The 17,372-nt window shown below is 42.2% G+C and overlaps 1 pseudogene; it reads left to right on the top strand.

Moving 5' to 3' along the window:
• The first annotated feature begins 301 nt into the window (after positions 1-301).
• On the top strand, positions 302-17,036 carry LOC108398883 (olfactory receptor 11H12-like; annotated as a pseudogene).
• Positions 17,037-17,372: the final 336 nt, after the last annotated feature.

Raw genomic sequence — 17,372 nt, 5'->3', positions numbered from 1 at the left:
TCCACAAGTCTTTTCAACAAAATCTGTAGCTGAAACACTGTGTGCAAGAGACTGAAAGAGAATGGAAGCCGATATGTTGAGAATCAGAGAAAGAGAAAGACTGTATAGAATGATATAAGAATGGGCTAAATTCAAAGGGTAAGAAATAATTAAGGTAAATTTCAGTGCTCAAATTATGCTTCTGTGGGCTATTTGGGAATTCAGCTATAATGTTTTTGTTGAGAGATTCATTCTGAGTTCTATACCATGCAATTTTAGATATTTTTTCAATTCTAAGTTAGCACCTCATTAAATTCATATCATGTATGAGACTGAATACTCAGAGGTAAGAATGTATATGGAAGCTGAACATTCACCCTTTAGATTCAAATACCTTTTGGGAAGAAAAGCTGTTTTGCCTATGGTAATTATGGCAATAATATGAACATTTACTTTATGGTTGGCACTCTGCCAGGTGCTTTGAAAACATGATTGCATTTAATGTTTCACTGACTCCCCTGAGTAGGTCTTGTTAGCCTGATTTTGCACATAAAGATGTTTAAACTCAGAGAGAAAGTGTGTCACTTGTTCCAGGTTATAAATCTCCGATTTAAAGAATGAGGATTTCATTTTAGCTTTTTTCAGAATTTGATTATTTTTCAATTAAAAAATGTTTAATTGTGATAAGACTGACACTTAATTCTTAAACAGTCACTTTGACTTTCCCTTAGAAAACATTAAGATGTTAAAACTCTTTGTTTTTTCACTAAAGTAGAGTGAAAATTGAGGGAAAGTAATGTAAAATGCATAGGAAAGAAAAATGAATGAGTGGAAAGCCTGTTCTAACTAAAAAGTAAAGTATGTGATATCATTTAAAAAATAGTAAAGTTGGCAAATTTTGAAAATGGGACTGAAAGACAAATGTGAATGAAGGGACTCCATAGAGGGTACTTTGAATGAAGTAAAATAATTTAGTTTAGTATATGCTACATTCATTAATTTAGACTAGGGATTGTTGAATAGCATCCAGTTATTTATGACCTCTTTCATTTTATATGCCTGTGCTTCCAGCACAGTAGTATAGCCTCCATATTTTACTTTCATTGCTATCAATACAAATCTTCTGAAATAACCTTCTCTGAGTTCAAACTTCTCTGGCACCCATATAGTATGATAGTAATTATCAAAAGCCAAGCATTGTTTTTTTCACACCAGAATCATTGGGAATATAAATTTTTAGTGGAAACTAATGAATGAATGAAAGTATTTCTTTAGGGATGTACATTATTATTGTGACTTAACAAATGTCTATGATAATGTAATTAAATAGTAAGAATTTATGGACCTCATGGTGCTGACTGAAATGATAGTCTAAGCAATGAAATATTTCATGTTCAGTTTAAGGGCATAAATACCTTCCTGAAGTTTATTAGCTGTACTTGAGTTAAAAAAAGATGACCAATTAGGCTGTATAATGATTCATCTCCATCTCTGTTTTTCTGTTTCATCTATCTCTGTTGTTCTTATAGGCTAAAATCGGAAGAAAAAGCTCTAGAGGAAATATTTAAATTAAAGTAATATTTAAAATATTATTAATAATGGTGTTCTTCTAATCGTCTTCCAACAGTGCTGTTTTGATACAAATTCTTCATGTTGACTAAATATTAATATTCCATTTTATTCTTTACTTATAATACTCCTACTTCCAGTGAGAAATTGAGGTATTATGGAGAACTGGATAAAATAGGATACTCTTAATATGTAGTTCTGATTATGTCTGTGCACATCACAGGTTAAAGAGAAATGCATGCTTTGCAAATAATAATGTCACTGATCCCATTTTTAAATTCATCCCCATAAGTTTCCTATGTAGTAAAGAAGCAGAAATTCTCCTTTTTGTTTTTGTTCTCCATCATCTACATCTTGACTTTATTGGGCAACAGTGCTATTATCAGTGTTACATGGTGGGGCCAATCAGCTCCACATCTCATTATATCTTATTGGCCAATTCCTCTTTCCTGGAAATCTGTGACATCAATTTCAGTGTGCCAAGCATGTTGTCAAGCTTCCTAGCCAAGACCGAGACCATCTTCTATATGGCTGTGTCCTACCATTCTACATCTTCCTCTTTTTATGCCACAGAACCCTTCTTTCTGGCTCTTATGGCATTTGATAGGTGTGTTGCCATCTGTCACCCACCATACTACCCCACCATAATGACTAGGAAGTCTGTGGAACCCTGTGTCTGTTTGCTGGATGGGTGGCTTTTTCTTCTTTGCCACTATTCTTTCCCAAGTTTCATTTTTCTGGTTCAAATGCCATTAATCACTATTTCTGTGATTGTACAGCAATGCTGGGCATATCATGTGTCCCTGTCTCCAAGACAACTCTGACTTATAGCAAGTTCAGTGCTTTGATGACCTTCATCATTTTGTTGTCCATCCTGTGTCCTACAGTCTGATCCTTTGAGCTGTGGTTCAGTATCCCAAAGCTTCAATAGGAAACAAGACTTTTCCACAAGTGTCTTCTACCTGGTGGTGGTGTCCTTTCTCTATGGCTCAGTCATGGTGATGTGAGCCCAGAGACAGGCAGGCAGCCAACTACTCAACTGTGAGTCTTCTCTTAAACCCTCTGGTCTACAGCTTCAAGAATAAGGAGATAAAGGTTGCCCTGAGGAAAGTTATGTGTAAAGTTTAAAAATAATTCCTGAATGGGCGATACTTGGGTGAGATAAAATTCCTTTTAAGTCCTGTTATAAAGAATTAAGAAAAAGTGTACTTAAAAGGAAAGATATTAAATCTATAGTAAATGTTTCCACCAGAGAATTCCTTAAAATTCAAAGCTTGTCTTTATTTCTTATCGATTGAGTGACTGGGAAAACTACTCAAATTGTTATTTGTTCTCCCAATTTTAACTGGAGATGATCCTAATAATCAAATCTATATCATAGAATATTTGAGCTAAGTGAGTTAATATCTGGAATCATTTATAACAGTGCCTGGGACTCAATAAATATTATATAATATGTTGTTATCAGTAGTAATTACACCAAAATTTATTTCACATTATTGTTGCCAAATATGAGCTTCAGCAATTTTTTTCTAAACTTTTACATGATAATCCTATTACATTGATGTAAAGAAAAAAGTGCCCATTTTTATGGGAAAGATTTTTTTGATTCTTGGAAGATCTGTATAAATGCAAATGAGAGTTATTTCTGGTACATTCTCCACATTTCCTTGTCTTAAAAAAGTGATTTGTTCAGAGATTGATGAGGACTATCTTCTGGTAACATCCTATCAAATCAAAACTTTTATTCCCAGTTTTTAGAAAGGGCATTTTTGGGGGATGGTTCGAGAGATCATATATAAAATATTTGTAAAATGCAAAAAGACAGCCAAAAGATAAACCAACCAAATGTCCGTCAGTGGATGAGTGGATAAGCAGAATGTGTTATGTACATACAATGTAATGTTATTCAGCCATATAAAGAAAGGAGATTCTGAAACCTGCTGAACCATTGGTGAACCAGCCAGTCACAAAACAACAAATACTGTATGACTCCACTCTTAGAAATTTCTAGAGTAGTCAAATTTGTAGAGACTGAAAGTAGAATGGTGGTTGCTGAAAGTAGGGGCTGGGGAGAGAGGAATGGGGAATTATTAGTTAAGGGACACAAGTTTCCCATTTTGGAAGATGAAAAGACTTATGGAGATGGATGGTAGTAATGGTTGCTCACCAATGTTAATGTACTTAATGCCACAGAACTATAAATTTAAAACTGTCGGGATGGTAAATGTCATGTTATGTGTGTTTTACACAATTAAAAATAATTTTAAAAATGCAAAGCACATTCCCAGTGTCAGTTTTTTTTATCATTGTCCTTTAACACTTTCACTGTATTCTTTTCCAGCAGCCCCAGCAGCTATTCTTTGTGTCTGCATTTTCTTTTCCTCTGTGATGTTGCTGTTACCGCTTCTTCTCAATAATAAAAGCTACGGAGAGTAGGATTTTTCCCTTCAAATCGCTAATACTTCTTCACTACCCAACTCGGTCACTGCCCTGCCCTCAAAGGTGCTCCTTTGCTTTGCTCCTTGATGACCCATAGTGGTCTCAAGGAGGCAGCCACTCCCTTCTTCCAAAGGCAGTCTTCCTTATCAGGGATTTCCTTCCACTCCAGTGCGCATGACTGTTAGATATCACTAGGGATAAAAGTAACGAAAGGAGTGGTGTTGGTTCTGGGACAGGTGTGTAAGGTAAAGTCCATCCAAGGTGTGCAAACTCTTGATGCCTAAAGAAACTTGCTCTGACTGCCCAGTGTTGTCCACTTTTCGGGTCTCAGGCAGAGCCTTTCCTGAAGCTCAGAAATACCTCCTAGCTGAGTCGACTGGATTCTGCTTTGGATCACACGCTTCCTCAGCTGTGAGCAGCAGCTGTGATATGTCTGAGGGCAAAGAGCTCATCCCCGACCTCTGTTCTAAGGACATAAAGGCTACGGCAGAGCTGTCCTCCAACAGAATATGGCCACACATGCAAGCAACATGTACAATGCAAAATTTTCTAGGTACCACATAAAGAATTCAAAAGAAACAGTGAAATCAATTTTTGTAACAATTAGCCCAGTGTATAAAAATATTATTTCAATATGTAATCAATATAAAATTAATTTGTTATTTTGCATTCATTTTTTTTTCATACTAAGTCTTGCAAGCTGAGCTGAATATTATACTTACAGCACTTTTAATTTGAGCCAGCCACACTTCAAGTGCTCGGTAGCCATATGTAGCTGGTGGTTACCACATCAGACAGTGTAGCTCTACAGCTTCTTATGTTCTCCTTTGTGTGAGAGTGGGAGGGAGTGGAGTGAATTAGGGTTAGGAAGTTAGAAGTTTTCCAAATAACCTTAGATAAGTGGCTTATGTGTTTTCTTTATTCTCTCTCCCTTCCCCTTTGTCCTCTTCCTCAAAGGGAGATACAGATTTAAAAACATGGCTTTTAAAGAACAGGGAGGGATTTCTCTGTTACTGCTTGGAAGCAGTAATAGAGAAAGGAGGACCCTCTTTTAGTTACCAGTGGACTCCGTTGTTCAGGGCCATTTTGGAAAAAAGAGCACAATGGAATTTGTACTGATGCTCTCCACAGCAAATAGTTATAGAAATGTTAATGGAGAAGAGAGAGGAGGATACGGGTACTAGGAGATGGCAGAGCTCTGCAATCCCTCTTCAGTCTTGCTGATGGTAGTGAGGTTAGAGGATGTGCAGTCTCATGCATGAAACTCTGGGGCCTGCAAAAGCTTCTTAAGTTGAAATAATGTTCTAAGCAATATACTTGGTATGATGATACAAGGAACTCTTCACTTATGGGGGCACAGATGTGTTAATATTCTAGCTAAAAAAATGGTAAAGGGAAAATACCAGGGGACCAGAGGAGCACAGAGAAGGACTAAGAGTGTAAGTTTGAGGGGGCATAGGTGGGATGTGTCAGAGAAGGGTTTACAGAGAGGTCAATAATATATCAGCCTAGTCTTGAATGACAAGTTGGTGGTTTTGTAGAGGAGAAGGAGGGAGGGTGCGTGATTATGTTACAAGCAGAAGGAGTAGCATATAGAATTGTCTTAGTGTATGAGTGTAGAGTGAATGTTGGCATCCTGAAAGGAGATGAACTTAGAGGTTCAGGAATTTAGATATACTAAAGAGGTTGAACTTGGTCCTATAGGCAAGAAGGAAATATTTAATGATTGAAAGCAAGGAAGTGACATGATCAGATTTGTATTTTTGAAAATTTGGTGTCTGTAAGTATAGATTCTGTGCTGTTCAAAGCCACAGTATAGCTCCTTTTCTCATTAAATGTGTTGTGAGCTATCCAATTAGCTATAAGGGATGAATTCAAATTATTCTTATTGCTTCAATCTTTTGAGAAGTTTGCAATTCCCCTTGAAAATACTGCCAACACCTCAGTCTTACAGAATCAAGGTCGGAAATTTCTGTATTCCAATAACATTGTCAGAATTTAAGTTTAGTAGCTTGATATTTCACTCGGGTAGGTATTCAGTTAAGACATTCCAATTCTAATTGAAAAGTGCCCAGATGGAAATTCTGGGCCTTTCACCTTAGATTCTAAACAGTGGAATAGTCCCAGGGCTTCTACTACATACTTGGCATTTGAGAACAATTTAAATACCAATAACACCACAATAATAAGTCCCTTACATTACTTCAAGCCCTCTGTAGCGTATTTCCATGGGCTGTTAACTACTGAACATAGATTGTATGACAATGTTTGTGTTGGATGTCACAGAGCACTTATGAGCCAGAGAAAACTACTCAGTGCTTAGTTTAAAGGTAAAAAGGCTGTGTGCCAGAATATGGAGTCCATCTTGAGAAATTAGAATATAAAAATTCTCCAACAAATGTGTGATTTGTAAGATCTGTGAGAATTCCAAGGGTAACACCCTGGTTTAGTAACAGATCTAGTGAGTTCTGAAGAATGACACGTCCCTTATATGTACATTTTTGAACAAAAGGCAAGCTAGGTTGGCTTTATAATAGCTTGTGGGTAGTTACTTAGTGTGGTCATTAGCTTTGTGTTCCTGAGAATGGAGATTGTATGTTTGAAGCGTAGATACTGGGTCATGTTGGATGAAAAGAGATTCTTAAACTTAAGGATATTTTCCATGTCCTCTCAATTGACACTGACATACTTCACCATAATGGAGGCATTAAATATATTCATTTATAAGGTCCAGTTTGAAGAACTAGGCCAGCAGTACAGTATTAAAAGCTGTGCTTGGTGCTTAGGATATAGAGAAAGGTAACAGTAGTGATGAAAGCTCTGACACCTCTTTGGAGGGAAATGTGGCCATGGTGATCAAAATTTTAAATGCACTGTATGACTCAAAATTTTTTTCATTTCTCAGACTCTAGCTTCCATAAACATTGTTCCCTCAATTCTCTCTGCTATTTTGGTAGAAAGTTGAAGGGAATAAGCCACAGGTATATACATTTTGATATAGTCACCCACAGATTGTTTTGTTTATACATTTATTAAAATGTAAATATTTGATTCAGTGAGTCACACTATTGTTCTCCTAACAACATTTTTTCAGTGGGTCACATATGAAAGGTATTTATTTACTACTTACTTAAAAAACTAAGGGATAGTCCTGATTAGACAGGTGATTGTTCTTCAAGTGATGTTCTGGAACTTAATCTTTTTCTATCTTTGGCTTCATCATTGAAGGGCCCCCACCAGTAAGATGGCGAATTTCCGGCTTCTCTTCTGGGTCCTCGGTTTCTGACGGCGTCACCTGAAGACCAATCACCTCTCTCCCCCCTCCCATTCCCAGCACCTAGCCAATAGTCACCAGCGCCATAGAAGTGACACCTCAATCAGCTCATGCCCCTTCCTATATAACCCAGCACCTTTCCCTAATAAAGTGGAATTCTCCAGTGAATTGCTGCTGTGTGTCGCTCCTTTCCTTTCATTGGTGCTAAAACCCGGGAGACAGGACACCCCAACTGGGCCCTGTCTTCCCCCCGATACCAGCAGCAGCTTGCCCTCGTCCTCTTTTTCCGGTGCTGGCTCATCACACTCACCACTCCTCTCTGGCCTTTAGTTTTCCCCCGGAGTAGGCCACTCTTCCTTGAGCTATCGCAGTGCCATTGACCATGATCGTCCTGCAAAACCCTGATGCTCGGGGATGAGGAGGGAACTCTCCCTGCCTCAGGCCTTCACAGCTGTGGCGGACCCTCAGGCCCCCCTCCAACAGCCATAAATCCCTGCCTCAGGCCTTCACGGCTGCGGCCGACCCTCAGGCCCCCCACTCCAACAACCATAACTGAGGTGACTCCTTTGCAGATGAGAACGCTCCCTTTTTCCCCCCTCCTCCTTCCGTTCTCTCTGCCAAAATCCATTCCATCTGCCGAAAATACCTAGTACTAGGTACCTCGTGACTCTGGCACTCTGCCTTCTTAGAGAAGTCTGGGTGACGACCCACACTTCCTAAGAAATTACGACTCGTATACGAGTTTCTGCAGACCACCAAGGATCATCGGGGACGCCCTTTGTCTCCTTGCGGTCTGCCTCCAGTCCAAGGATCTCCATTCGTCTTCCCCTGTTTGTCTCCTTTTCTGTCCTTCAGCCATGGGAGCCTCCTCATCCCTCCCTGAAAGTTCACCTCTTGAATGCCTGCTCAAGTATCTAGCCACCCTCTCCCTGACACCTGATATGAAACCAAAACTTCTCCGTAAATACTGCTCCCAAGATTGGCCGACATACCCCCTAGACAATAACAACCAATGGCCTGCAGGGGGAACTTTTGGTCCTAACATCACTCGCAATCTCTTTAACTACTGCCAGTGCCTGAAAAAATGGAAGGCGATTCCCTATATCAAAGCTTTCTGCCTCCTCCTACCCCCGCATCCCCCCAAATTCTCCTAGCCTGCAAGCCGCCACCCCTGCAGAAGCCTCCCATTCACTCCCTTCCCCTTCTTCTCCTACAACAGCCCTTCTCCCTTCCTCCCCCACCATCTCCTCCCCCATCTCACCTCCTCCGCCTTTGTCCCCCACTGATTAAGCCTGAGCCTTTCATCCCCCCTAGCGGGGGCCTCCTCCTTCTTTGCCCTCATCACCTGTTTCTCCCCTGTTAGGGACCGCCTTTGTCTTCTCACATGTTTGTAGGGAGAATGGGAAAGCATCTTCTCCCATGTCTGAATGCAGCATGGGAAAGCACAAGCTTGAGAACAACCGGTGCAGTCCTTGGACGTTATCTGTCCACAAAAACATATCTTGTCCTCGAAGACGAGCCAAGACTCCTCACTCTGAAAATAGGGAGACCTTGAAGATGTGTAGAAACACTGTCCCTGTTTCTAGCTATGCCCTCCCCCCACTTGCCAAAGTGGCAAGAATAGAGAACAAACAACATTCTGTTTATGCGTTCCATAAGCAGCTAACTGGAGCCCTTCTGTAGCTCAGTTGGTAGAGCATGGGACTCTTAAGCTCAGAGTCATGAGTTCAAGCCCAACTGGAGCAGCAGAGGCAAGCAGCTGGGCTGCTGGCTGGCAACATGTGGGAGCGTCAGCCCTCCCAGTTCTTTCTATCTTTATTTATTTTCTTCGCCCCCCTTCCGCACTTCAGGTCCTGCTTGACTACGTGCGGCTGGACTGCATCACTCCCCCACAGACTGAGCCAGAACCCTTCAGTCCCCTCAGACTCTGTCCTGAGGGCCTCCCAAAATTATTGCCCCTCTGAGACATAGCTTAGACAGACTCACTCAAGCCCTATTACAGTATACCAGCCTTGACCCAGAAACGCCTGACGAGACATGTCCTTATGACATACTTCCTAGCTCAAAGCTACCCCGACATTAAAGCTAAACTCAAAAAGTTAGAACAGGGCCCCGCTACCCCACAGACAGAGATCCTAACAGTGGCTTTTAAAGTCTTCCATAACCGGGAGGAGGAGAAAGAACGCTGTAAACAAAAGGTTGATCAAGCCAATTTCCAAATGTTGGCCCAGCTGATAAAACCATAACCTGGGCGCCCTTCTACAAACAAGCCCCCCCCAGGAGCTTGTTTCAAGTGCAGACAAGAACGACATTAGTCAAGGGCGTGCCCCTCCCCCAGATCTCCTACCACCCCATGCCCCAGATGCCACAAAAAGGGCCACTGGGTGTCTGATTGCCCAACCACCCGAAGGGGAGACTGGACGAACAACCCCCATCGTAAACCCGCCATAGTGGGGCTGGCAGAAGAAGATTGACGGGGCCCGGGGGCTTCTCACCCAACCATTTCCATCACCAAACAGGAGCCCAGTATTACTTTAATAGTAGACGGTCACCCCATCTCCTTCCTCCTAGATTGTATCCTGTGGACCCACCTTCTCAGTCTTGCGAGAATACCAGAGCCCTACCATGCCTGCCGTTACTTCTGTAGTCGGCATAGGAAGTAAACAGATTTTCCCATTAACCACCCCCCCTTTTATGCACAATCCAAGACAATCCCATACCTTTCTCCACTCCTTCCTGGTTATGCCCCAGTGTCCCATCCCTTTACTAAGACGGGACATCCTTTCCCTCCTCCATGTTTCCATAACTATATCCACTCCCACAGCCCTCTTTCTGATGGCCCTCATAGCCGACGACCCCTTCTACCCAATGAAAGCTCTGGTTCCGTCCTCATACACCCTGTAAATCCCAAAGTTTGAGACATTACAAGCCCCTCCGTGGCTCTATGTCCTCCTGCCTCTATCAAATTATGTGACCCCTCTCAGTATATCTGTCAGGCCCAATATTCCCTAACCACTTCAGCCCTCATAGGCCTAAAACCCATCATTCAAGATCTCTTAAACAAAAATTACCTCAGACCCACTCACTGCCCATTTAATACCCCCATATTAGCTGTTAAAAAACCAACGGATCTTTCCGCCTCGTCAAAGACCTTCGCCTCATCAACATGGCCGTTGTCCCTATCCATCCCTTAGTTCCAAATCCATACACCCTTTTATCACAAATCCCTGCCTCGGCATCCCACTTCTCAGTCCTAGATCTCAAGGACCCATTTTTCTATCCCTCTGGACTCCTCCTCCCAGATTGTTTCATCTTCACCTGGACGGACCCATACACAAGACATTCTGAACAACTCACTTGGACAGTTTTACCACAAGGCTTCCGAGATAGTTCCCATATTTTTGGACAGGACCTCAAGCAGTTTCATCATGATCACTCCGAGTCCACCTTATTACAATACATGGACGATCTTCTACTCTGCAGTCCCTTGTAGGAACAGTCTCAACTTGACACTGCCTCCCTACTTAACCTTCTAGCTTCCAGAAGTTACTGGGTATCCCCCTTCAAAGCTCAAATCTCTTCCCCTTCTGTCACTTACCTCAGATTCCTTCTATCTCAACAAAGAAAGTCCATTACCTTAGACAGAAAATGGCTCCTCTCTGACCTGCCCATTCCCAAAACCAAGACAGAAATCCTTTCCTTTCTAGGCCTGGCTGGGTATTTTAGAGCGTGGATCCCTAACCTCTTCCTGTTAGCAAGACCCCTATATGACCTCAGCAAGGGTCCCCCTGAAGAACCATTATCCTTCTCACCCAGACACTCCTTCATTAAGCTCCGTCGAGCCTTTGTGGAAGCGCCAGCTCTCCATCTCCCTGATTTGTCGAAGCCCTTCTTATTATACATTCATGAGAGGTCCAGTCAAGCTCTAGGAGTCCTAGGCCAATATTATTGCCCATCCTTTGCCCCAGTAGCTTATCTCTTCAAGCAATTAGACCCCACAGTTCGGGGATGGGCCCCTGCCTACGGGCATTAGCCGCTGGACACCTCTTGCAGAAGGAAGCTCATAAACTAACATTCAGGGCGTCCCTTACCATTCTGTCCCCACATCACCTAAAAGATCTCTTAACCTACAAAAGTTTGCAGATTCTCCCTCCCTCCAGACTCCTGACCTTATTGTCCTCTTTCCTCCAAAATCCTGTTCACCCCCTTTGCCATCCAAACGCAAATCATGACTTTTTCCTCCTTTACTGCTCTCTTGCTTTCTTCCCTCATTCCTATTGTATTCCCCACCACTCCAGCCTCCTTTGTATGGCAACTCAAAGTCAGACAAACTTATACACAGCATCAAACAAAAGTTACTGCCCTCATTGCCACATCAGACTGCCCTCTGAAAAGCTGCTCTGAGCCTTTATACCTCCACTTCCCTCCCTCCACCGAAGTGTTCACTAGCAGCTACCCTTATTCTCCCTACCTCTGCTTCCTCTATGACCAAAAATAAGCCTATTGCAGGTGATGGCCAGACACCTACAGGAGATGTACCTACTGGTCTTGTGCCATTCACTACATGGGTAACTCCCAGTACCCACAGTATTACTCCTCCAACCGTTTCATGAAATATCCCAATGGCTCATTCTCCTTATCAATCCCAGATCCCTGGGACTCTCGATGAGCTGCCAGAATCACAGCCTCAGTTTACTATGGGGGGTCCTTGACCCCCCATGAGACCCTTCATATCTCTCGAAAGTATGTTCCCTCTCATTCCCAGATCTCTCAACTTGCATCAGATATCAGACATTCTGAAAAAGTCATTATCCAAACTCTTGACAGTGCCTCTTCATCTTCTTATCCCTGCCCCTCTTCCAATTTCTCCTACTCTTTGTTACAGCTCATTCAGGACATCATCATCTTTCTCAACCACACCCTTAACACCACCAATTGTGTCACTGCCTCCCAACTCCAGCATACCCTGCATTCTCGTCACCTTAATCCCACAGCTTACACTTTACAGCATGGTGAAATTAATTGAGCTCCAACCTCCCTTGCCCTCGTGCACAAAAAGGGCTGCTTTCCTTTCCATCATGGTCGGTATCTCTTTGACCACCTCAGCCATTGAGGCAGGATTTTCTGAGAGAGCCTTGAGTCACTCTCTATGTGCAATTAGAGCTCTCAACACCAAACTTGAGGGATCCCTGACATCCACTGCCGATTCCCTGGCCTCTCTCCAAAGACAGGTCACTTCGCTAGCTAAGGTCACCCTTCAAAACCAGCAGGCCTTAGATCTGCTTACAGCCGAGAAAGGCGGCACCTGCATATTCCTCCAGGAAGAGTGCTGCTATTACATCAACGAATCTGGCATTGTAGAAACTGACATTACCAAACTCACCGACCTTGACTCCAGTCTCCACTCTGCTTCCAATTCCAACCCATTCTCGTCAATACTAACAAACCCCTTCCTCACCTGGCTCTGGCCCATTGCAGGCCCCATAATAATCATTCTTCTTGCCTGTCTCTTCTTACTCTGTATAATAAAGTTCATCAAACCCCAAGTCAGAAAAATGTCTAATCAAACTTTTAACCAGCTTTTACTCAGGAACTATCAGCTTCTGTCCACAGAAGATCCCTCACCCTCACGTAACCTCCTCACCACACACTGAGATGGACCCCTCTCTCCACTGGAAATTGTTCCTGGAAACAATGGCCACAGACGCCTGGCTTCTGGCACCCATATCCTCCTGGCACCACCATTAGAATCAACAAGTCCTCCACCTATAGTTACAGGGAACCTTCATTGATTTCCAACCTGAAGAAGTCCACATCTACTCGTCCTTACTGTGGGGAGTCCTGTCAACCCTTTCCTCCAAGTCCTCAAGCCCTTACTCCCTTCTCTGCCCCCGTTCAGCAGGAAGCAGTCAGTGAGAAAAGCAACATCCACAACCCCATAGAGGAGAAAGGGGGAAATGAAGGGCCCCCACCAGTAAGATGGCGAACTTCCGGCTTCTCTTCCGGGTCTTCGGTTCCCGATGGCGCCACCTGAAGACCAATCACCTCTCTCCCCCCTCCCACTCCCAGCCCTAGCCAATAGCCACCAACCCCGTAGAAGTGACACCTCAATCAGCTCATGCCCCTTCCTATATAACCCAGCACCTTTCCCTAATAAAGCGGAATTCTCTGGTGAATTGCTGCTGTGTGTTGCTCCTTTCCTTTCAATCATCTTCAAAATTTGGCTTCCTAGGTCCACATGCTTAATTACAACAGAAAGATGATCAAAGACCATGCATCAGTAAGGCCTGAAGTGTTGCACATCAGTTTTAATTACATTCTATTGACTAGAACTCTGTCACATTTCACACCTAGAAATGTGAAGGCTTAGAAAAAATGTAACCTTACTTAGGGAAGGGGAAATGGATTTGTTTCTGTCACACAATTAATGTCTTAACTTCTTGGCTGACCTACATCTATCCTGCCTGATTTATATGTGAAGAGAGAGAAGGAGTTTGTAAAGAATGTAGATAGTTTTGTGGATGTCTGAGAGTAGGTTGATTCTGAATATAGTGGATACACCTCATGTCTAAAAACTTTTGTTAGTGAAGAAGTAATTTGTTAACATCAGAAGATGCAACTCTGAAGGGAAAAATACTGTGTTCATCTAGAATATGTGTATATGTATATGCATGTGCATGTGTGTGTGGGTGTACATGTGATTGTGTACACATTCATGTAGTTTTCATCTCCATTATGATAATCACTGAAGACGAAACATATTCAAGTTGGCAGGGTGCACACATTTCTCTTGGGGTTGCAGTCACTAGAGAAAGTCTTCAGTCAGAAGGGATAAGTAATGGGGAATGGAGAGATCTGTGGCACGTTCTATTCTCTGAGTAAAACCTTGAAGGAATCTTTCTAAGAAAGGAATTAAAAGGTGTTTTACTAAGGAGATGACACCCTAGACTCCTGGGATACATTAGGATGAGCAGGTATGGGCATATGGAACAGTAACTTCTTTCCTATGTCTCAATGTCCATTTCATTTTATATATTGATATGAAAAGGCATACATTTTCATGATTATTTTCCTTTACAAACACTGTTCCTATTATACAACTTATAAGATGTGAGATTAAGGAAATGTTTTTTGTCCAATTATCATTTTGTCTTTGCAGATCATCTTTTAAAGCATTGTATTCTTAGCCAACAGGAAAAGGGGAATATTTTTCAATTCTTTGGCAATAATTTAGATGATTCTCTTGTTTACTGTTCTCCTTCACACAGATGATAGCATAACAAATCAACACCCACTGTGTGTGGCTTGTAGGAGAATACTTTGTAAGTAGAAGCTAATCTACTTAATGGAATATAATACTCAGATTCAAAAGAGTTAAAAGAAAATAGAGGACTGGGGAATCAAGTGGGATCTTGATGAGAGAGATACCCAAAGGCAAGGACAGGAGTGTTACTGTCAGTTTGTTGACCTGGGGTAACAGAAGGCCCTTAGCATGGGTCCTTTGTGCTGGAAGGGGTTTTCTCCCATGAGGCCTCACAGGTGAGAGGACAATTAGAAGAGAGCTAGTGAGTATTACTGTGGCAAATAGAAAGTGATCTCTGTCTTCCCTGCGTCTTTGTCCTCTGCTCTATGAGCAGCATTTAATTACCTCTGCTGATTTTAAAGACCTGGAGATTAGGTTCCTACCATTTCACATCTCTTGAATCCAGCCTTGGTATCTTTTTGACTATACATTACCCACCCTGGGTTAAGCCCTTCATGCTTTTCCCCTGGACTATTGAAATAGTTTTCTGATAATTTCCATATAATTTCATTACTCTGTAACAATCAGGCAAATTGTTTTGCAAATGCAGCTTCCATAAACCTTCTGTCATTTTACTCTTCTAGACCAAGTCCACTTGTTTTCTGTTGACTAGTAAATTAAGTCTGAACTGGTCAGACTAGCAGTGAGTGCTGTGCCACATGGCCCCATCTTTGTGCCTTATATCCCACTATTCCTTTACAAGTACTCCAACTTTCACTCATTTGGACTCTTCTCTTAACATGTCTTGTATGCAAATCTTCCCACATTATTGTAATATGCTATTATTGTTCTGCCTCCGTCATTATCCTTGGAAAATTCTGTCTTTTGCTAAGATCCATTCATTTCTCAAAAGCCTCTTCTCATTTTTTCTAACTGAATATAATCCTGTTCCACATGACAAAAAAAACTTTCACCTTGATTTGTCATATTCTGTTTCTGGTTCAGTGGCAGCACCAGCAGTGCAGGTGGATGGGTGCTGTCATTCACTCCTTGTTCTGTACCAGCTCTCCATGAACATGTCACAAATTAACATACCATCTAAGTAAAGAGTTTCCTGGCTCTGCAAATGAGTTTCCAAGGTAAATCTCTTTAGATCTCTTCCAGTTTTAAGCTCCCAAACTCCCTCCCTATAGAAATTCTGGAGCCACCAATTTGTTGTCTGAAATTGCTTTGAATGAGAGATATTTGACATAAGGTCCAAAAGAACAGGGCCTCTGCATTGTTATTCATCATCATTTCCCTGGCTCTAGAACAGTGCCTGGCAATAATGAGTATGGAATAAATGTTTTTGCATAAATGAGGAGGAAATGAGACAAAGAGAAAAGAACAAGTCACCCCTCCAAAGAGAATAATATTGTAAACCCACATTGAGGAAAATAAACACATAACTCTTCAGGAAGAATAAAAATAGTGTGTTTCTGTTTCTTCCTGCCTCTGTCATTTCAACAGGTCACACTAACAAGGACTTTGGAGACTACTGATTTCTCTGGGTCTGTGAGTGAGCTCACCCTCCTGAGCTTTCCCTCAGGAGGGAATACCCAAATGATGAGAGAGATATCTAGAGGATCCACAGGGATATCTAGATCCTCCTCTTCATCCTTCTCCCTCCTCTACCTTCTGGCCCTCCTGGGGAATGTCCACCATCTGTGCTGTGTGATCAAACTGGAAACTCCACACACCCATGTACATCCTCCAGGCCAACTCTCCTTCCTGGAGAGATACCTGCTATGTCAGTTCTGATCTGCCCAAGATGTTGGCCAACATCCTCTCCTAAGACCAGAAGCATTTCCTATGCTGGCTGCCTGCTCCAGTTCTCCTTCCTCTTCTCTGTGTATGATCCTGAGGTCTTATTTTTATCAGTGATGTCTTTTCACTGATTTCTTGCCATTTGTAGATCTTTGCGCTCTCCCACCATAGTGGCCCATTGCCTGTGTGCTTGCTTAGTGCTCTTCTGCTGGGCAGGGGGATTTCTCTGGTTACTGACTCCTCTGACTCTAATATATCAGGGGCCCTTCTGTAGTCTAACCACCACTGACCATTTTCTCTGTATTCTGGCACCTTTGCTGGCACTGTCTTGTGCTCCAAGATCTAGAATTGCTTTGATCTGTGGCATTATTAGCTCTCTCTTCTTTCTCACCTCCCTATACATCCTTGGCACTTGCTTCTGTGTCCTAAGTGTGGTACTAGAGGTGCCCCCAGGCTCAGAGAGGCACAGGGCCTTCTGTGCTTGTGCCTCCCACCTTGCTGTGGTGTCTTTGCTCCATGGCTCAGTGAGTGGTGTATGTTAGCCCAGGTTCTGGGGATTATCCTGGGATACAGAAGTTTGTGACCTTGTTCTGTGCTTTGGCAACCCCATTCTTTAATCCCCTCATTTACAGTTTCCAGAACAAAGATATGAAAGAGGCACTAAAGAAAATTTTGAATGTGTTATTGTGGGAAATCTCTAAAGGATTCAGAAGTCAAATTTAATATAATGCCTCATTAATGCTTAGGAGGATGGAAGATAATGAGACAAGTGAGATCATGCTTTTTCTCTCTTTGCTTTATTTTCATATATTGGGAGGATGACTTTTAAAAATTCATTAGATTCATGTTTTAAGTCTTAGGTACCTGTTACTGTTATAGTCCAGTTATGCTTGTACCTTAGGTAGACTTCTTTATTCTGAAATCCAACAATAATATTTTCATATATTTTTGAGTTCCTAGTTTCTCTTCTGGTTTTTATTACATACTGCTTGATGTATTTCCACATCCTCAAGTTCTGCCTTCACCAAAGCGAGTTCTTTTTTACAGTTTAGCAAATGT

This window comes from Manis javanica, chromosome 8 (assembly GCF_040802235.1).
Source record: "Manis javanica isolate MJ-LG chromosome 8, MJ_LKY, whole genome shotgun sequence".
Lineage (NCBI taxonomy): Eukaryota > Metazoa > Chordata > Mammalia > Pholidota > Manidae > Manis > Manis javanica.
Note: the sequence above shows the minus strand (reverse complement) of the source record. Positions and strands in the feature narration are given on the sequence as shown.